Raw genomic sequence first — 20,745 nt, 5'->3', positions numbered from 1 at the left:
AGAGGGAAGCGGCGTGGGTAGAGATGGGGAAGCTGACCCGCATGTCAGCACGGAGGGACGATACTCATCTCCCTACAGTGCAAGCCAAGAGCCCGGACTGGTCCAGCTCCTTGAACTTCGCAGTCCTTTCCTGGTTAGGCACTTGACAGGCAGGTTCGGGTTCCTCATATGTGGCCGTGTCTTACAAGAACACTGAGGCCAGGTGACACAGGTTTCTATTCCCTGTTGATGAGAAGTCTATGCCCAGGGAAATCTACTGTTCTCTCTCTGGTCTGGCAGGGCTTCTTGGGATGTTAAAACTATCTGGACAGCCTACTATGGAAGCTGCTTCTATGTGAGCCTTCTTGTTGCTGTTTTGAGGGGATTTTTTTGGTTGTTGTTGCTCTTTGTTAGATTTTTTTTTTAAAAAAAGATTTTACTTTATTTTTAAATGTGTGTGCACGTGTGCATGTGTGTTTGCATTCATACATGTTCACACATGTCTTCAGAGCTGTCGAATCTGTCTAGGGCTGGAGTTACACGCAATTGTAAGCTTCCCCTACAAGGATGATGGGAACTAAACTCTGGTCTTCTACAAGAGCAATGGATGCTCTAACTGTGGAGCCTTCTCTCCATCCCTTTGTTTATTTTTTTAAAAGATTTATTTATTATTATAAATAAGTACACTGTAGCTGTCTTCAGACACACCAGAAGAGGGTGTCAGATCTCATTACAGATGATTGTGAGCCACCATGTGGTTGCTAGGATTTGAACTCAGGACCTCTGGAAGAGCAGGTGGTGCTCTTAACCACTGAGCCATCTCTCCAGCCCCCTTTGTTTATTTTTTGAGATAGGATCTCACTATGTAGCCAGGGTGGCCTCAAACTCGCTCCTGCCTCTGCCTCCCCCTTGCTGGGTTTACAGATTGGCACCACCCAGCCCTGTTCCTGATAGAGTGCCCAGTGCCTTGAGGAAGAGAGTATGATGTGGGATGGAGCACTGGACTAAGAGTTTGGAAGGCCCCCGTTACTCAGGGAGAAGTCACTTCCTCTGTCTGGCCTTCACTTCCTGCTGCAGTGGAAGCGAAGTGATGCAATGGTCAGAGGCTTTCCCATCCTTCCCTGAGCAATCCTGACCTCAAGCGCACAGAAGCCACTGAGAAGAGAATTCAGCAAACTCTGTCCCAGCTCACCTTCCTTATGCCCGGCCTTCCCCATGGACTGTGTGCGAGCTCTGTGCCTATATCTTCGGTTCTCCCTTCTTCAAACTCCATGTCACACTTGGGATGAGGGGTTGCCAGTATTTTTCGCAGACACTCCCCGGTACACAGTCTATACCCTTTGTGGTGAACACCCTTTCTTGTGTTCTTGCTTGATTTCTTTCAGGTCTCAGCTGAGAAGTCTCTTCCTGCAGGAAGACGACCCAGGCTCCCAAATCCCAAACTAGACATCTGTCCTGGTTGGTACCTACAGCTCCCTGCAATATTTTTCCTGACAAAGCACATCTTTTCCAGTGTTCCCTGTAACTATCTGATCGTATGCCACAACCTCCAGAACAGTGCCATCCCACAGCACCCTCTGCAGTGACGCCAGGGATGGACAGACCTGTAGGCCCATGTGGTCTTCAGAAACTGAAGACCAGACAGGAGAAATGACTTCTAAGTGAATTTAGGTAGGGGTTTCCTGACTCCCAGTCTAGCACTCTTTTCTATACCATACCCTCTTCCTCGTGACACTGACCACTCTTCAAGGGCTCAAAGCCATATGCATGGTAGTACACACGGTAGTACACACCTAGTACATGTAACCTCAAGTCACATGTAGGAGCAGCTGTCATCCTGACTATATATCACAATGAAAGGTGCCTAGTGCTATTAAGGAACTGAGTTTGTGTGTGTGTGTGTGTGTGTGTGTGTGTGTGTGTGTGTGTGTGTGTGTGTGTAGGACATGTGCATATGTGTGTGCATGTATGTGGAGCCTAGCAGTGACAGTGAACCTCAGGTGTTACTCCTTAGGTGACAACCATCTTGTTTTTTTGTGGCAGGTTCTCTCATTGCCTCCAGCTCATCAGTTTAGCTAGACTGGCTGACCCACAGATCCCAGACGTCTCTGCCTCCACAGCACTGGGCTGTGTGTGTGCCACACCAGACTTTTAAATTAGGGTGCTGGGGCTCAAAATCAGTGAGCACTTTACCCATTGAGCTCTCTCCTCAGCTCCTCAATTATTGCTTTTATTTAAGTTTAATTAATTTGCATTTGATCCACTATGGGTGGATAATGGTCACTCAATTGGATCGGACAGTCCTGAGCTAGGGATTATCAAGAAAGTCTCTCTGGGGTTGGCGAGATCGCTCAGCGGGTAAGAGTATTGACTGCTCTTCCAAAGATCCTGAGTTCAAATTCCAACAACCACATGGTGGCTCACAACCATCTGTAATGAGAATTAACGCACTCTTCTGGGATGTCCGAGGACAGCTACAGTGTACTCAGATATAATGAATAAATAAATCTTAGAAAGAAAGAAAGAAAGAAAGAAAGAAAGAAAGAAAGAAAGAAAGAAAGAAAGAAAGAAAGAAAGAAAGAAAGTCTCTCTCATCCCGGTGACCTCTTCCTATCTCCTCAGGCATTTTTGTGGCAGGTAGTGTATGGCGGTGGGTAACTTTATGTATGTAGTCAATGGTTTACAAGGGATGTCTGCAAAGCATATTTTGGCTTCTGGTACAGTTGCGGGAAGCAGACAGAGCAGGACTCAGTTTCCCACTTTGCAGTGGGTGTGACGGTGAGCGAGATGGGGGTAGGTGACACGTGCACGTGTTAGCAGTCATTGTTGTGACAAAAGACTGAAAAGCAGCATCTAGAAGGAGGGGTTTATGTTGGCTCCCAGTTTGAGGGGACACAGTCCGCTCTGGTGGGAAGGCCTGGCAGTGTGGGAATGACTCCAGGCTGTGGTGGCAAGTGCTTTCGGCTGCTCGCTCACATCTAATGGATCAGGAAGAGCAGAGAAAGCAGAAAACAGTGCTTGAACAACCTTCTCCTGATCTCCCACTTTTCATTCAGTCTGGAACCCCAGCCTCCCTGGACAGTGCTGTCCACATTCAAGGTGGGTCTTCCCTCTTTTGGAAAACCTCTCCGGAAAAGGCCTTACAGGCACACCCCAGGTGTATCTCTTCGAGACTTCTAAATCCGGTGAAGTTGATCATAGAGAATAACCATCACACAAGGCTCAGGAGGAAGTGGCGTGCTCAGACTGCAGCCAGCAGGTTCAGAGAGGGCCATGGGTCTCCTCCAGATGTGACTGGACATCCAAGTGAGACTCAGCAAGACTCAGAATCTGGGGAAGAAGGAGAAACATTTCCTCCACTGGAGAGGATGCTTGGGAGCAGATGAGGCAGGACCAAGGCAGGAGGACGTGAGCAGGATGCCTAGAGATTTCCCCAAGGCCACACACACTGGAATCCCCCACTTTGGACAAAAGAGGAAACATGTATCTCCAGGACATCCCAGCAGGGCAGACCAGGTGGCCTGTGCCCTTTTATCTGCCTTTGCTTGATTCCCAGCCCAGCTCAGGAGCCAGCAGACTCTCAGGTCTTCTCCAGGGCCCCCTCCCCTTCCTGGAATCTACCACAAGTGACAGGCAGCCTGGGGAGCAACAGGTGGAGGCTGGCAAAGGGCCCTCTGCTCTGCCAGAGGGCGGGATGGGGCCTCAGCTCAGCCTTGTGGGGCTGCCTGGTGGCTGGCTTCTCCATCATGGGGGAATTCCCCTCCTGCCTCAGAGTCAGCTCCGCCCAGCCCTCCTTCCTGCAGAAGCTCAGAAAGCCCAGCAGCCTTCGCAGGGACACAGGGAGGCATGGCCGCACTCACTGGGCACATCTTCAGATCACCTCGTGCATTCTCGGATGAGTGACCTGGGTTGAAGGTAGGTGTGACAGGGTAGGTTCCAGGAGCATCACACGGTAATGCCAAGGCCACCAGACCTTCCCAGCTGTGTGTCAATAACCGCTTGGCCTCTTCTCTGCTAGCTGGGGTCTTTTGCCCCCCAGCCTAGCTTGGTGGGCCCACCTAGGGCCTTGAATTCTGTGCCTCTGTTCTTTGCTGAGCCTCCTTTGCCCTCTGACCTCTTTCTCTCTCCCTTGTACTTGTTCTGACCAATCTTCTCTCCGAATGTCTGCAATTTTCCCAAAGGGAAGAAAAGAGAGACTTCTTTTTGTACTATTCCTCTCTCTGAGGGGCGAGGGAGACTTTTCTCTTTCTCGTTCCCATATTTTCTGTGTGTGAGAGGACATGTTTGCATCTGTTTCAGGCTCCCAGGAGCAGGTATATATATACATATCGGTCCATGGGAGTGTTTATGTTTGTGGATGGTCTGGGTGTCTGTCTCTGTGTGAATGTGAATTTTGAGGGGGATGGTGTGGGATGGGATGGGCAGTTTGGAAGTCTAAACCGAAATAAAGAGGGTAGGTGGAAACCTGTCTTGCTCCCTGGGGGACACAATAGCTGTTGAACCCCTCCTTGGCACAGGAATGAAGGAACCCCTCCTCTGTCTCTGGACTTCTTTGCTCTGAGGCCCACTGGCTCCTTCTGAGGGTGAACCTTTCACCGAGAACTTGAGGCCCTGGGAGTGGGGCCAAGGGCTGGCAGATGGTGGGGACTTCTTTTTTGATCACAAGCAGTCCAGTTTTTCCAAAGCTGGTCAGAGGGCCAACCTAGGAAAGTCCCTGACTGGGGGGAGGTAAAGGCCAGAGGCTGGGTCTGACTTCTGACAGTGACCTCTAGACTGCAGAATGAGGGAGGAATGTGGCAAGATCCTAGAAGGCATGAGAAGGTATGGGGTAGATTGAGAGAGGAACGCTCTTGGGGCCTGGTAGGGCTTCCCAGGATTGGGAAATGTCCTGGTCCTGTGGGTCTGCCTCCCTTAGGGGCTAATCTCTTCCCGCTTCCAGGAAGATGAGGGGGAGCAAGCCAGGATCCCAGTCTAGAGCCAGCTTGATACTCTGACCTGGAGTCAGGCAGGCCAGAGGGAGAGAAGCTGGAGAAGGAGAGACCCAGGGACTCCTCGAGACTGTGGGAGGGGCCTGGCAGGGCCAGTGTGTGAAGAGCTGGGAATTTCCTTGGTGTCATTGTCCTTTTTTCTCCTCCAGCGGTGACCTAGAAACCAGAGAATAACAGGCAGGTTAGGGAGACGGGAGAAACCAGAGAATAACAGGCAGGTTAGGGAGACGGGAGAAAGAGCCAGAGAGGAGAAAGAGGAGGATGAGGCTGGCGAAGAAGCCAGCAGCCGAGGCCGGAGGCCACCTCCTCAGACAGCTCTCAGTGAGATCCAGGCCAAGTGAGCCCCAGCAGTAGGCCTGAGATCCCTTTTGAGCGAAGAAGATCCACACTCCCTGCTGCCCCAGACCACAATGACCTTGCTTCTTATCAGTAGGGTCATTTCTCTCTGCGTGTGCCACAAGCTGGCCCTGCTGTTGTCTCCATAGCCTTGGTTAGAAAGCTAGGTTACAGACCAAGAGTGTCAGGGCCAGAATCAAAGCCCAGACTTCAGGTCCCGAACCTTAATTTCCCCGAGTGGGAGGTGTCCTGGGAAGACAGCAAGTTGTGAATACAAATGCTTTCCTTCCTCTTGAGAGGATGACTCGGGGATGCAGAGATGGCTCAGGGGGTAAAGATGCTTGTTGCTAAGTCTGACGACCCGAGTTTAACCCCTGGGACTCACGTAGTAAGAGAGACAGGACACCTACATACAGTCCTCTGAGCTCCATTACATGTGCTGTGACATGTGCTGGGGAGGCGCGCGCGCGCACGCGCACACACACACACACACACACACACACACACACGCGCGATACATACTTGTAATAAATAAATGAATAAAAATAAATGTAAAAGATGATGCATGAACACAGGAAAAAAAAAACCTGTGGCCTTCATAGCCTATGAAGGTAGATGGAATTAAAAAATGCCTTTTTAGGCTGAGGGGGGCTGAGACTACAGGCGCAGTTCATCAAGTGACATTTTTGTTGTTGTTGCTGTCATTGTTTGTGTATGATTCGATGAGGAGGGGTTGTTTCGAGACAGAGTCTCATGTAGTCCAGGCTGACCCTGGATTCTTGGTCCTGCTACCTCTGCCTCTATAGAACTGATGATTGGGGCAGTCATCCAGCTGACATGCCATCTTTTCTTTTTCTTCTTTCTTCTAGTTAGGTCTCATGTCTCCCAGGCTAGCCCCACATTCCCTATGGAGCTGAGCCTGACCTTGAGTTGCTGATCCTCTAGCCTCCACCCCTTGACTGTGGGGATTACAGATGTGTGCCATCACAGGCGGTTCTCTGAGGCTCTTGAGCAGGGTGGGCCAGCACCCTCTGTAAGCGTGGCCAGCGCTCAAATCCCATTTCAGTCAGGGTCACATGTTTGACATTCTTTATCTCTGCTAACTATCACCCAAATCTTTTTTTCTGATAAGCACACACCCAAGAGCAGAAAGCACCTAGAATCCATGCAGGGTTTTGTGTTGTGAGGTTGCCTCAGGTTGAGGGTCCAGGAAGAGATCCAGGATTGCTAAGTACTCCCGCCCCTGCCTCTCAGGTCCACCCTCCCCCAGCCTAAGCTCCTTATCTTCCTAAGACAATAAGGCTCATACATCTTTGATTCAAAATTCTATTTCCAACCTGGGAATGAACCTTAGCTCAGTCGGCAGAGAGTAGCCTATCACACACAAAGCTGCTAAGTCCCCAGGAGAGTTAAAAGGAAATGTGAGGCTACATCCCAGAACTCAGGACAGGGAGTCATGAACACCAGAAGTTGAATGTCTTCCTCACTATACAATGATTTTGAGTCCAACCTGGGCTGCATGAAACCCTGGCTCAAAAAAAGTAAAGAAAGGGTGATGGGATAGCTCAGTCAGTAAAGTGGAGGACTTGAGTTTGACCTCCAGAGCCCACATAAGAAAAAGCTGAAGGCAGTGATCCCAGCACAGGGGTGGGGGAGTGGAGATAGAGATGAGCGGATCCCCAGGGCTTGCTGGCACCAGCCTAGAGTCTAATTGGTGAGCCGAAGGTCCTAGCAAGAGACCTTGCCTCAAAATACAAGGTGGAAGGCTCCTGAGCAATGACACTCAGGTTGACCTCTGGCCCCCACACACCTGTGTGCTGCCCCACATACACATGCATACTCGAGTACACACACACACACACACACACACACACAGAGAGAGAGAGAGAGAGAGAGAGAGAGAGAGAGAGAGAGAGAGAGAGAGGCAAACAGCTGTGCTTCCCATCAGTTGGGGTGTGTATCAAAAGAGAAATGCATGGGAGCCCAGGCACTGGCATCAGTATTAACCTAAAATCCAGGGTCACACCTGCCAGAAAATAACTAGCCTTGCACTGGCCCTAAGTGCAGCTCCATCCACAAACAGTCATCTTTCTTCCCTCTTGTTCATATTTCAATAGCAAGTTTCATTATATATTTTGAATAGGACGGTGGGGGAGGTTGATAATTTCTGAAGAACATTTTGAGGCTGGCATTTTGAGTTCTGGGTCCTGTTAGCTAGTGAGATGTGGTGGTACGATGCATAAGAGCCTGACCTGGCTCTGTATGAACTTCTGAGAGCATCCATCCACCCGATCTTCACAGACTGGATGGGAGATGAATTGTGTAAAAGTGCAGGCCTAGCACACACTCCATGTTATCTCTCTGTGTGTGTGTTTTTCTGATTGTATGCCCATATGTGTGGGAGGAGGGTACACCCATGCCTAGAGTCCAAAAGAGGGCATCATGTACCCTGATTTATCACAGTCTGCCTTCTTCCTTTGAAACAGGGTCTCTTACTGAACCTGGAGCTAGGCCAGTTAAGCCACAGCAATCCTCCCGCCTCTACCCTCCCCACCCCAACAACATACACACAGTCACACCTGGCTTTTTATGAGTGCTGCTGTATTCACCCCGGTCCTCACTCTTCTGCAGCAAGGGTCCTTGCCCTCCAGTCATTTCCCCGCCCCTTCATGTTATCTTTTAATGCTTCAATAGCACAGCCTCCACTTCCTCGTTCTGCCACGTGATTAGGCACTGTCTTTTCAAGGTATGTTTTTAAAAGTGTGCACTTGGCTCCTCTGGAGCCTCCCTGGTAGAGACGGTAGAGGAGGGAGTGGCAGAAAGGATGGGAGGCTGTCTGCTTCCACACAAAGCAAAACAAAACCCAGGCAGTGTGGCTCTCCTCCCGGGTGGGGCCTTTTTGAGGGTGCTTGTTGACACTCTAGAGGAGTAAGTGGTTGCCACCTACTTGAGTCACCCAGCTCCCAACTTGGAAACTCCCTTCCAGGCTACGGGGTGACAGAGGATGGCAGGCTAGGGCCACCTGCCTCTCACCAGATCCATGTCCCAAATCTTGGGGATGGAACCAGAGAAGGCAACGTCGTTGGGGTTAGCAGTGAGGTCTAGCAATTCATGTAACCCACATCTGACATTTTTCAGATGCCTACTGTGTGCTGAGGCTCTGTCTTTACCATATTCATCTTCACAAACACTGGAGGGGGAGATACAATTGTGCTCCCTTTTTTTTTTTTCTCAGAGCTTCTGTAACTGAGAAAGGTGTGGAGGTAAGGCTTGATAGAGTTCACCTAGCATGCACGCTGGAAGTCCTGGGTTCAATTTCCTGTGCTGCAGAAACAGGGCAGTGGTGGTGTATGCATCCCAGCACATGGGAGGTAGGGGCAGGAAAGTCAGGAGTTCAAAGTCAACCTAAATAGCAAGTTTGAGGCCAGGAAAGGAGAGGGAGGGAGGGAGGGAGGGAGAGAGAGAGAGAGAGAGAGAGAGAGAGAGAGAGACCAATCCTGACTATGGATAAAAGGTTAAAAGGTAGACAGGACCAGGAACCAGGACTCTGGTTTTTGTTGTGTCAACGTGTGTGGCGTTGAGCAACGCTGAGGTTCCCGCCATCTCAGATGGCAATGTTCTGGAGTGAAACCAAGCCTTTCAGGGACAAGAAGGGTAATGACCTTGAATGAATGACTGGATGACTGGAACTGATAAGAAAGTTCTGGGTGTGATTATGAAAATTTTATCATCTCCTCACTTGAGGCTCCGGCAGGAAGATGGAGGTCTAGACCAGTTTGGTGAGACCTCCATGGTGAGACCCCTCACCCACCCACCTCAAGAGAATCATCCACTTGCAGCAATCAGTTTTCTCCTCCCTTCCTGTGGGTCCCAGGGATTGAACTCAGGTCCTCAGGTTGGTCACCAAACACCTTTACCTAACTCTGCCTCATCTCACTGGGCCCTAGGTAATGTTTTAATGTGGTGGTGATGATGATAGGGTTTTTTGAGACATGGTAGCTGTGGCTGGCCTTGAACTTACTGCATAGACCAGGTTGGCCTCAATTTCATAGTGGTCCTCTTGCCTCTGCCTCCTGAGTGCCAGGGTTAAAGGCTACGGAGACATCATGGGCATTTGGGAGAATGAGATACCCAACTTTCTGAGGTTGTACAAAACCAGTGGAAACAGTATGTAATCAGAATGGAAATTATTGGACACTTTTTTTTTTAAGGAAATCTCAGTGCTGGGTAGCTGATTGAGCGAAGAGCTGGAAGAAGATTAGGAAGTGAACATTCCAGGAAGAGGTGAATTGGGAATCGTGGGGGAGAGAGACTGAGAGACACAGATCTTTGGGAGTTGATGGGAGGGACCAAGGAGCCACTTCCTCTTGCAGCCCGCCCTGAGGGTGATGGTATAGCCTCTTTTGCTGGGTCTTCCTCCAATCAGGGTTAATGTATATGCACAGTCTTTCCATAATGTGACCTAGAATGTTGTTTTGAAAATCTGCCAGCTCCTTCGAGGTAACTGGGACACAGGTGGCATTGAACGGAGGGTCCCTGGGGAAGACACATACTTAAATAGGTGCCTACTCACATCCCAGTTGAGAGTCTATGTAAAATGAGGGCATGTATGAAATAGTCCCCCTGATCCTCATGGCCAGTCCTTAAGATGAAGACCTGTCAGCGTTTTCAACAATTCCACTGACAGGAAATGTTTCACTCTTCCTCCTAAAAAACGTACTGTCCTCCCTGTTTAAAGAGCTGCCCCTTATTCCAAGGTCAAGGCTTTCCAACTTTCAAAATCATGTGTGTTCACGTCTGTGGAACCCAGAGGTCAATGTTAGATGGATTTCTTAAATGCTTTCCACTATATTTCGTGAGCCAGGGTCAGACACACACACACACACACACACACACACACACACACACACACACACACACACACACACGCGCGCGCGCGCGCGCAAGCACATATGTCATGCACACATGCACGTGTGTGTGTGTGTGTGTGTGTAATTCTTTCTGGTGGGGGTGGGGTGGCCAGGGATGGGGGTGTCTCTGAAGTACTGGGACAGCAGATCCTGCAGCTGGGAACTAAAACCGAGCCGGCTCTTGCTTCGCTGCGGATGCTTAGTGCCCTCCTTCTGGGAGGACCTCACCTTGCCCGGAGGCCCCCTAGGTTTGAGCCCTCAGTCGCTCCACCCAGAGGAGCCACTTCGGCTGTTTACCTCGCAGACTCCGCCCCGGCGCCCAGCGCGCAACGCCATTGGACAGACGGTACATCGGTCTCCCGGGACTTTCCCAGGGGCGGGGCGTGGCCTTGGCATTTCCTGGTACGGACCGGAGCTTAGATTCCGCAGGTCTGGCCCCGGGCCCCGAAGCTCTCGTCCTAGGGTGAGCGGAGCCGCTGGGGGGGATGGGCGGACGGGAGGAGACCGGGGCCTGCGCGGGGCGCGTGGCCTAGTGGCGGGAGTCGCGGCACAGTGAGTTGTCGCCATCGCCAGGCTTGGGGGACTCCCGGCCGGAGGAGCCAGACAGGCGCGCATGCGCACCTCCTGCGGCGAGCGCTAGAGACCGACTTGCTGACTCCAGCGAGCAAAGTTTTGGGTAGCGGTGTGCAGACGTCGTAATGACGAAAATCATCACCATACCCACGCTTATTGGTCGATTTCCAAATAGTCTTTTCTTGTTTGTTTTGAGACAAGGTCTCTATGGAACACTGCTTCGCTATATAGAGCAGGTTGATCTCGAACTCACAGAGACCCTACTGCTTTAGCATCCCGTGTGCGAGGATAAAAAGCGTGTAGCCAAATGCTGATCTAATCCATCTGTGACATTCATTCTAAGCATGACTGTTACTTTTTAAAAAAAAAATTATGTCTGTTTATTGTTTGCGTGTAATAGGTTGCCAACAGCTTGCCTGATTGCTTCCACCTGTGGGTTCACGGAATCGAACTCAGGTCCTCCGGCCTGGTGGCCAGCGTCTTTACTGGCCATCTGGCCAGCCTTTCTCCATGAATGTTACTTTCTATTTTCACCTCCCAAGTGAGGAAACCCAGGTATTGGGGATTGGTCTGGTGCTGTGTATACAAATGCTAAAATCTGAACCCCAAGATCTGGTTATTTCCCAGACTTATGTTAACCTTGCTCTCCAATTTAAAGCTATTGGTTGAATAAAAGTGGCTACCGATAATTACTGGTTCAAAAAGAGGTAGGCGCGCCTTCGGGGTCTCAGGTAGGGACCTAGATGAGAAGGGAAAGAGGAGGAAAAGAGAAAGCAGGAGGTCTCCATTAGACATGATGGACCAGGAGCACATGTCAAGTGAAATGCCCATGAAGGACAGACTGATGGAGCAGAAATAAGTTGAAACTCAAAACAACAAGGACTTGGGGAGTGCAGCTGGGAATTAACCTGTCTAGTTTTAGAAAAATAGATCGGGGCAAATTCGACCAGTAATTGTGCTGAAGGTGATTAAATACATCTGTTCAGTCTTAATTATTCAGTCTTAATTATTGGGGGCTGGTCTGGTCAAATTAAGAACTAATAGAGTTTTTGATAACATTTAAGGCAACACCCAGCAGCTTGCAGATTGGAATCACACAACTAGTGAACTGTAAAGTCAGGATTCCAACCTGGTAGTTGGCTGCAAAGCCCCTTGTTCCATCCCCCATTAAGCTTGTTTTGCAAGGGGCATTAGTGCACACAGGTGCTGGGTAGATACAGTGAGTTTCTGGGAATAATTTAGGAGTGGTTCTTTTTTTTCTACTTTGGGGTTGTGTTTAACAGCCACGCACCGTGGGACGGTTGTGTCTCTGTGTGAGATCACGTGTGTGGAAGTGGGTTGTGCTGTGCCTGCATTCATCTTGTCCCCGGCAGTGGGTGGGAATTTGGTGTTGTCTCTGAGGAACTGTTTTGGTAAAGGGGAGGGAGGGACTTTCGTGGATGAAGCAAAAAGTCTCCGCAGCAGCCGTCCCCACCCCCTTGCCGAGTGGCAGTGTGGGAAACGTGTGGATTCCCGATGTATCATTTTGATTTCACAGTCAGAGTGGGATCGGATCAGCTCTTACTCACGATGCCAACAATGAGGGGTGTGGTGGAGGGGAATTCACACTCATGAGTGGACAGTCAGAGGACTCACAGAGTTGGTTTTCTGGTCCTCGAGGGAGGACATTGTTTTGGGAGAGTGGAATATTCACACTAGCTAAGCAGGCTCAGCATTCCTTTGTATCTAATGGCCTGTGAAACTAACACATAATGATAATTCTAGTAACCTTACACTGAGGAGATTTTTTTGTTTGTTTGTTTGTTTGTTTGTTTTCTGAGACAGGGTTTCTCCGTGTAGCCCTGGCTGTCCTGGAACTCACTCTGTAGACCAGGCTGGCCTTGAACTCAGAAATCCACCTGCTTCTGCCTCCCAAGTGCTGGGATTAAAGGAGAGCACCACCACTGCCTGGCCTGAAAAGTTATTTAAACGTGTGGTTTTTACGTTCAGAGATCATTTACTCTTTTTTTTCTTTTCTTTTCTTTTCTTTTCTTTTCTTTTCTTTTCTTTTCTTTTCTTTTCTTTCTTTCTTTCTTTTTCTTTTCTTTTCTTTTTTTTTTTTTGAGACAGAGTCTTAGTCCAGGCTGGCCTTAACCCTGCAGCTGTCTGTGCCTACTGGCACTACAGGGATGTTCCACCATGCCTGGTGTCATTTATTCTTTCAGACCTGATAGTGTCTTATAGTTTAGCTGGGCCCGCTGTCCGTTTTCAGTTTTACATTTATTCATTTGTACTTGGCGGTGAGTGTGTACCAGGGTATTCATGCCCAAGTGGAAGTCAGAGGACAACTTTCACAAGTTGTCTTTTTTCCTTCTATCATAGGGGTCTCTGGACTTGACTCAGGTTGTTGTAACAAACACCTCTACTCTCTGAGCTGTCTGGCCAGTTCTAAATTGTTATTTTGTTTTATTTTGTAATAGGGTTCTTCATAGCCCAGGCTGGCCCTGAAAACTTCTGATCCTCCTGCATCCATTTGAGCGCTGGCATTAGAGGCATGCACCTGGTTTATAGGGTACTGGGAGTTGAGCTTCATTTATGCTAGGCAAGGCCTGTACCAACTAAAATATACCCCTGGTCCCAAGGGCCATGTTCTTCTGCTGGCTTAGACTGTTGTCATGATTGTGTCCTGGGAAAATATTTAGGTGTTAGTCCTCTGTGGACACATTTAATCTTGACCCTCTAGGAGCAACAGATGGGAGCATTCAGTATATTTATATATCTGGTCATGTTGTCCCCTCCACGTGGGTGACCTGTGGGTGTGGGTGCCTGTCCCTGGATGCCCGTAGCAGCTCCCTTGGGGCCCCAGGAAGCCATGGGTCTGACTCATTCCTTCACCCCCAGTGCTGTGTCTCTGGCCCGGATGTCCCGGCTGGGTCAGACGGACCTGGTTTGAGTGTGGTGGTGCTCTACAAGGTGGTTTGTCTGCCTCCCTCCCCTGGGTGCCGGCTCCCTTCTGTGCCCACTGTGATTTGGCGGGCCCTGCTACCTGCTTTTTCCCAGCTGTGTGTGTGCTCAGCCTGTTCTCACGCTGAGCCTTTACACCTGCTGTCCCGATGCCCTGACCGGTTTCTAGCCCTTCCCATGGCTGGGCTGCTTTTTTCCTTATCTGTCAAGTCTCAGCTCAAATGTCACCTCCTCAGAGGGGGCCTTCCCTGCTCTTCCTATGCAAAACACACACCCCTCTCACTTTCTGTCATGTTACTACTTTGTTCATTCATTCATCATGATCTGAAGTAGATTTATTTTTGAGTCAAGTATGGTGGCACAGACACTCCCTGTACTCAGGAGGCAGAGGAAGGCAGATCTCCCTGAGTTCAAAGCCTGCATGATCTACAGTAATGAGTGAGTTGGAGGATGGATGGCAGGAGGGAGTGTTTCAGCTGCACGAAGCTGGGTGGTGGTCAGGCTGTAGCTTGATTTTGCCTTCTAGGGTTCCTCCTGGCTGGGAGCTCTTCCTGACAGCATCAGGAGCCAGGGGACAGGGGGTAAGGAAGGCTAGCCACCGTGGATGTGGCTTGGGTATGAGGTCATTCAGGAGCACCTGATTGATTAAGAGGGGTTTCCAGAAGTAAGTGATGTGGGCCCTGGAAAGATGGAAGGTACAGAGTAGGGCCTGGACCTTTTAGGGGGCTGGATGGACATTAGCTGATAGGGTGTGAGGTTGTGCTTAGTTGGGGAGCTGTTAACTGGGCTGGGCAAGACCCCCCAAAGATCCCAGGCATGGGAATGTCTGTCTGGACACTCAGATGGCTGGACTGCAGCCGAGCTGGTGGGTCTCAGTGCTAACTGTGAGGCAAGAGCTGTCTCCTCCTCCCCTGTGACTGACAGCTCCTAGTGCAGACCAGGTGGGTCCTGCATCCCTTGCTTTGTCAGTGTCACCCCTCAGCATAGTGGGGGATCGGTCTCCATACTGGCTGAGGCTGTTAGAATCTCAGCCCCAGGCGGCAAGTGACCCCACTTTCCAGGCCTCTGGATAACTCACCTCCAACCCTTTCCTGGCCTGTGTTCTGTGCCAAGCCCTTTCTGCATTGGTCCTTTGCTCTGTCCCAGATGTTGGGTGTAGGGTATGGCTCAGTTAGTGGAGTGCTTACCCACCATGAGTGAACTTTGGGTCTAGTCCCAGTATCATATAAATCAGGTGTGTTGGGGAACACCTATGATCCCAGCACTAAGAAGGTGGTGACAAGAGAGCCAGAAGTTCATGATCATTCTTTGCTAATGTTTTGAGTTCAGGGCCAACCCCTGTCTCAAAAATCCAAACAAAATGAATTCTTCAAATGGTAAAGCCAAACCACTGGATGCACACCCCCCCCCCATCCATTCATTGGGTGGTCCCCGTTGGCTCTAGCTGGGCCAAGTCTTTCTGTGCCCTCTCTGTTCATATCTCTGGCTTGTCCCTCTGCTCCCTGTCTACCTTGACCCCAAGAGAGGTGTCATGTCTCCAGCTCTAGACAGACCTAGGCCGTTGGAGTAAATTAGTTCTCTGTGTTCTTCCCATGACCCCCAGAGGACGATCACACCGGAAACTGGAAAGGGTGACTGCTGAGGACTGGCTGTGTCCTTTCTGATGGCTGTCCCTGCAGGGCTGGCTACCCTTCCCTCACTAACCTTGTCTCCTGGCTGTTCCCTGAGCCCTGGGGCACTTTGTCTGCTAAGCACAAGGGTGAACACAAGACCTCAGCCTTGGCAGGCAAGTGGGGTGAGGGAGTGCTGGCTCTGGGGCCCAGTCACTGGACCCTGAGATTATTCTTGTAGGGTGGAGGAGCCCCTGATTCAGGGGCCTGTAGTTCCCTCTGCCCTGACCTTCACCTGGCTAGCCTCGGCTCACTGCCAGTCACTGTTTTTGAGACAGGCTCTCTCTTCCTGGCCTAGGTCTCACCAATTAGGCTACACTGGCTGGCCAGTCAGTTCTGGGAATTTCCCTGCGTCCACTGCCTCAGCTCTTAGATTATAGACAGTGTCCTTGGGCTGGCCTTGCGTTCATGCTGGAATAGCAGGTGTGAGCCACTATGTTTGGATTTTTAGATTTTTAGATTTATTATTACATTTATTGTGTATCTGTGTGAAGGGGACAACTTACAAGGGAATGTGTTCTCTCCTATGGGTTCCTGACATCAAACTCCAGTTGTCAGTTTAGGGAGCAAGCACCCCGTTCAGCCACCTCACTACTCCCCCCGCCCCTACCCTGCCATCTTTAAATTTGTGTTCTGGGGCTCAAAATGTAGGCTTTTGTGCTCATTGGTGAGCTCTTTACTGACGAGCTATCTCTCCAGTGTTCTCTTGTGTTTCTTCCAACTTTAATACAAATGTTTAAACCAGTGTTTAACTTTGTTTTGGATGCTATCAGTATGTTCTGAGATGTCACACTGTCCAATTCTAACATGACTTGCATATGAAAGCGTCATCCACGTCTGTATCTGCTGCCCCACTTGTTGTTTGTGCTCTGTTATATTCCCTGAGACAGCTCCACCGTGTATCGACTCATTCCACCCTTCTGGGCATCATTTGCTGCCCTTTGAGATGAGCATCTGAGAATCTCCCTGATTTAGACTTTCTCTTTCTAGCCCCTCTGTAGCCACTGTGACTCCAGTTTGGGTTTCGAAGTAAGGTTCACAGACAAGCTCTTTGGCTTCTGTTTGGTTCACAGAGTCAGGCTTGACTCAGTAAAATTCTCTTCCCACCATATTTGGTATAGGGAGAGTTCTCAAAACCTGGCATCTTCCCCCGAGAGGGGAGTTACAGGGTTGCATAAGATAGCTGTGGCACACCCTTAATCCCAGCTCCTGGGAGGCTGGGGCAGGCAGATTTCTGAGTTCGAGGTCAGCCTGGTCTACAGAGTGAGTTCCAGGACAGCCAGGGCTACACAGAGAAACCGTGTCTCTAAAAACCAAAGAAAAAGAAAGCAGGCAGGCAAGGAAGGCAAGGAAAGAAGGAAAGAAGGAAGGAGAGAAAGAGGAAGGAAGGAAGGAAGGAAGGGAGGGGAAGGGAGGGAGGGAGAAAGTAAGTTAGTTGTGGCATTTGGGCTCCGAGAGGCTACCCTGTCCTCCCTCTTGTCCTGGCACTGGCCTCTCAGCTCAAGGCCACCCTGGCTCAGTGATGCCTCTGGGCTGTAGCTGACAGGAGGAATATGGGTATGAAGGACAGTGGCTGTGGTGGATAGGCTGCCAATCAACCCTTTGAGGCCTGCTGGTGACAGGAGCATTGGGACTGTGAAGTGATGCTGTGATTTAAGCCCCACTTTGATCCTGGAGGACTAGTCTTGGGTCAGGCCCTGCCCTCTGGACTTGGCTCTCTGGGAGCCGAGCCAGGATCGTGTTGGGTGTGGGCACCCAAGCCTTGTGCTTGTTCCTGGCCTGGGGTACATACAGGCAGTCTAGATTTTCCTTTTTGGCCTCCGTGAGTACCTGCACTTGTGAGGTAGAGACCAAAGGGTCAGGGGTTTAAGGCCGTCCTTGGCTACATAGCAAATAAGAGGACAGACTGTGTCTCAAAGACAAAAAAAAGATGGATGAGCCCTGCCTAAGGTGAAAGTTGTCCCCTCTGCCTGACCTATTGTATAGGAGCCTAGATCGGCCCTACAGAGTTAAGGAAAGACTTGAGAAGACAGCAGCCCTCAGCTGGGCCTCATCTGGGGTTGTTAGCCAGTAGGATTTGGCGTGTATTCTTCTGCCCTATTTATTGTGTATATTCAGGGTATGTGCCCTGTCACACATAATGTACACTTGGCTTTTTATTTTATGTGCATTTTTCTGTGTCTTCACAAAGCAGTGAACATCATGGGTTTGGTTGCTATATAGTGTTCCACAGATTGACGGCACCTTAGTCTATTTACCAGTATCCTTTCGATGGCCACTCCAGATATTTTTGCTATTATGAAGCATATACCAGTCCCACTTTTCATCCAGCCTCTGTGGGGGCTGGTGCAGAAATCTCTAGAGAAGCCTTGATAGAGGTTCAGTGGGTGGGTTAAGCTCTGCACACTGGATAAGGGAAATAGTCTCCAGCTTTGCTTCTGTATGGGAGGGCTTGATTCCTGATTCTCAGCATGGCCTGCAGACACACAGGCTGGTTGGTGACAGCATTGATAAAGGCCACTGTCATCCTGAGATCACTTGAAGGAGCACAGGTCTGCTTTGTTGTGCAGTCTTGGCACTGCTCCATGGTCACTTGTGATTGCCTTGGTCCTGCACAGCGGGAGCACATACGGAGAGGTGGAGAACAGAGACACCCACCTACTCAGCCAGAATGAGGCACCCTGGCAACAAGCTTTGTAACATGTGGGGCTTTGGGAGACATTCACTATCCAACTATATAGCAGCTGCTTTTTTTCTATAGGAGATACAACTGTTAAGAAACACATGTGGCTGGGCAGTGGTGGCGGACGCCTTTAGTCCCAGCACTCGGGAGGCAGAGGCAGGCAAATTTCTGAGTTTGAGGCCAGCCTGGTCTACAAAGTGAGTTCCAGGACAGCCCGGGCTACACAGAGAAACCCTGTCTTGAAAAAAACTAAAAAAAAAAANAAAAAAAAAAAAGGAACACATGTGAATGCCAGGGCTCTGTCAATACATATACATATACATATACATATACATATACATATACATATACATATACATATACATATACATATACATATACGAATGGAAGCAAAAATCCCTGTGTTCACGAGGCAACACCTGAGTCTTGTGTCCAGTCCTGGAGCCTACTGTAGCTAGAGCAATGAATTGGCAGGTGGTAGGGCAATGCCAGGAACAAGACCTGGTCAGCCGCTAGGAAAGCCTTGAGCTTCTAGACCTTACTAGCTATGGCCAGCATGAGAAAAGTGACATCTTGTTTCTTACCCTTGGGACCTGAGACATACAGGCCATTGGGAGCAGTGCAGGCACCATTGTGCCAAGTGCCAAATTCACTCTCTCTCTCTCTTTTTTTTTTTTTGTAAGTTGGAAAATAATTTTATTTGTTCTGGGGCACTGGCCAGAGTCCCCTCAGAACTTCTGAAACTGCGTCTTGGTGCCAGCAGCCTTGGTGACCTTGAGCACATTAAATGGAACAGTCCTGCTCAGGGGCCTGCACTCTCCAACAGTGACAATGTCTCCGATCTGTACAGAAACAGGGGGGCAGGTGCTCAGACGTGTTCTTGTGATGCTTCTCAAAGTGATTATATTTTCGGATGTAATGGTGATAGTCCCGGCGGGGAAAGACAGTGGTCCTCTGCATCTTCATCTTTATCTTCGCAGGACACCAGACAAGATCCGACCTCAGATGGAGACATTACCAGTGAAGGGGCATTTTCTGTCTATGTAGGTGCCCACGATGGCCTCTTTGGGCGTCTTGAAGCCTAGAGCGATGTTTGTGTAGTACCGACTGAGTTTTTCCTTGCCGGTTTCTCTCAGCAGAACACGCTTCTTGTTTTGAAAGATTGTAGGCTGCTTTTGGTAAGCACGCTCCGTCTGAATGTCCGCCATCTTCCCTGAAAAAAGGAGAGGTAGGCCCACTCCTGACTTCCTTATTCACCACCCCAAACTCACTCTCAAAGAACCCCCGTCTCCTCGGCTGCTTCCAGCCCGAGATGACTGCAGGTCAGGGCTGACAGAGATGGAAGCCAGGGCCCTGACCTTTCCTGTGTGGTTCTACCTTCTACCTCCCTGGGCACGGGAGGCTAGATTATTTGTGGTATCACAATAAGCAGTGTGTCCTCAGACAGATGACTTAACTCCTCCGAGTCTGCCCCTGCAGTTGTTTAGGCAGGTGGATTGGCCTCCTTGTTGGAAAGCAGGGATAAGCACAGTTAGCTCTGGGTGAGGTAATGTGTGTCAAGGTTCAGCCAGGACCTGGTACGTGGTGGCGTTGAACTAGTCATTTTGTGTCTTTAATTCACCCTTCTGAGCACTCCTCGTGTATGTATTGTTACCTAACTGAATCCCAGCTCTGGTTTCAGGCAAGTGCTGTGGAACATGTGACATAGGACAGTAAGGACTCCCCCTGTAGTGTAGCACAGAAGAGGGGAGAGGCCTGGGGAGGGATATGTGCTGTGCTAGAGGGACACAGTCCCCAGCTTCGGCTAGAACCCTGCATGTCTTGTAGAAGCTGGGCCTGTGAACAGCCATCAGCCCAAGGCCTGTGCTTCCCTGAATAAATTCATGGACAGACTGATGAGCCTAGAATCCCTCAGGCTGTAGAGGATGAGCTGGGGATTGATGACAGCTCTGTTAAGGCCAGAAAGGTGGGCTGTGGCAGTAACAATCCTGGACTGTTAGAACTAGAAAAGGACCTTTAAAAAAATGTCCAGTCCAGTCAAGCTTGATGGGACATGCCTGGGATCCAGCACTAGAGAGATGGAGACAGTCGCATCAAGTCCAGTGTTGTCCTTGGCTGGACGTGGCTATGTCCCATGACTCAGAAGGCACAGGGAGGTCTGGGTTTGAGGCCAGCCATGTAGTAAGATGCCATCTCAAAAAAGTAAGACCACCTCGGGATATCACTGAGCAACAGAGTACTCACCTAGCACATGGGTCCCATCCCAGCACCACAGTAGTAAATAAGTAGCAGAGGCCTGGGGGAGAAGCAGAGTAAAGTGCTTGGTCCGTAAACGTGAAAGGGGCTGAGTGTGGGCTGGAGAGGTGGCTCAGTGGTTAAGAGCACTGACTGCTCTTCCAGAGGTCCTGAGTTCAAATCCCAGCAACCACGTGGTGACTCACAACCATCTGTAATTGGATCCAGTGCTGTCTTCTGGTGCATCTGAAGACAACTACAGTGTCACTGTGTATAATAATAAATAAATCTTTGGGCCAGAGCAAGCAGGGACTGAGCGAGCAGGGTTGACCGGAGCAAGCAGAGGTCCTAAATTCAATTCCCAACCACATGAAGGCTCACAACCATCTGTACAACTACAGTATACTCACATATATAAAATAAATAAA

At 49.8% G+C, this 20,745-nt stretch overlaps 1 protein-coding gene and 1 pseudogene across 4 annotated transcripts in view; one reads left to right on the top strand and one right to left on the bottom strand.

The window, feature by feature from the left end:
• Positions 1-3,814: 3,814 nt before the first annotated feature.
• Positions 3,815-20,745, top strand: part of Tnip1 (TNFAIP3 interacting protein 1) — a 49,248-nt gene continuing 32,317 nt past the window's right edge. For 2 of the 4 annotated variants that reach the window (XM_021211967.2, XM_021211966.2), the window contains exon 1: positions 10,599-10,676. The gene's annotated coding sequence lies outside the window, so the exon portion shown is untranslated. Of the gene's footprint in view, positions 3,895-10,598; positions 10,677-20,745 lie in introns of those variants that run through there. The other 2 variants (XM_029545870.1, XM_029545871.1) reach the window with 2 other exon arrangements.
• LOC110331413 lies at positions 18,811-19,290 on the bottom strand (annotated as a pseudogene).

This window comes from Mus pahari, chromosome 14, assembly GCF_900095145.1.
Source record: "Mus pahari chromosome 14, PAHARI_EIJ_v1.1, whole genome shotgun sequence".
Taxonomy (NCBI): domain Eukaryota; kingdom Metazoa; phylum Chordata; class Mammalia; order Rodentia; family Muridae; genus Mus; species Mus pahari.
Note: the sequence above shows the minus strand (reverse complement) of the source record. Positions and strands in the feature narration are given on the sequence as shown.